Here is a 1,356-nt window from a genome sequence, read left to right as displayed (position 1 = left end):
GTTCACGCTCACACAGACAAACGACACAGAGAATCAGATACGTTTCGTTTCCTCAGAAGAAAGTTTGTGGGAGGGGGAGGGACTTCCTGGTTCTGCCAGAGGGGTGGGGTTAGAGGGAGGGAGGGGTTAGAGGGAGAGAGAGAGAGGGAGAGAAAGAGAGAGAGAGAGAGAGAGAGAGAGAGAGAGAGAGAGAGAGAGAGAGAGAGAGAGAGAGAGAGAGAGAGGAAGAGAGGGAGAGAGAGAGAGAGAGAGAGAGAGAGAGAGAGAGAGAGAGAGAGAGAGAGGGAGAGCTATGACACTAACTATAAGAAATGAATACCGTATGTATTGACTGATCATTGAGAATGATGTAACACTTTACATTACAGTGTGTTTATTGGTGTGTAATTATTCCTGTTAGTCCAGTGGTGTAAAAGTACTGTGATGCCTCATTCTTCCACTGTACTAGCAGCAGTAATCCTAGCCAGTAATAAGGCTACTGGAATGGAAAGTGGTACAGGAAATATAAAGGAAGGATTTATACATGTCATCTATGATATACTCTATGTAATGATATGTCTATGTCTTCTATATGGTGTTCTATACTGTATGTAATGATATGTCTATGTCTTCTAGATGGTGTTCTATACTGTATGTAATGATATGTCTATGTCTTCTATATGGTGTTCTATACTGTATGTAATGATATGTCTATGTCTTCTAGATGGTGTTCTATACTGTATGTAATGATATGTCTATGTCTTCTAGATGGTGTTCTATACTGTATGTAATGATATGTCTATGTCTTCTATATGGTGTTCTATACTGTATGTATTGATATGTCTATGTCTTCTATATGGTGTTCTATACTGTATGTAATGATATGTCTATGTCTTCTAGATGGTGTTCTATACTGTATGTAATGATATGTCTATGTCTTCTATGTGGTGTTCTATACTGTATGTAATGATATGTCTATGTCTTCTATATGGTGTTCTATACTGTATGTAATGATACGTCTATGTCTTCTAGATGGTGTTCTATACTGTATGTAATGATATGTCTATGTCTTCTATATGGTGTTCTATACTGTATGTAATGATATGTCTATGTCTTCTATATGGTGTTCTATACTGTATGTAATGATATGTCTATGTCTTCTATATGGTGTTCTATACTGTATGTAATGATATGTCTATGTCTTCTATATGGTGTTCTATACTGTATGTAATGATATGTCTATGTCTTCTATATGGTGTTCTATACTGTATGTAATGATATGTCTATGTCTTCTAGATAGTGTTCTATACTGTATGTAATGATATGTCTATGTCTTCTATATGGTGTTCTATACTGTATGTAATGATATGTCTATGT

Source organism: Coregonus lavaretus (genome assembly GCF_964263955.1).
Source record: "Coregonus lavaretus genome assembly, contig: HAP1_SCAFFOLD_1430, whole genome shotgun sequence".
In the NCBI taxonomy this organism is placed as follows: Eukaryota; Metazoa; Chordata; class Actinopteri; order Salmoniformes; family Salmonidae; genus Coregonus; species Coregonus lavaretus.
Note: the sequence above shows the minus strand (reverse complement) of the source record.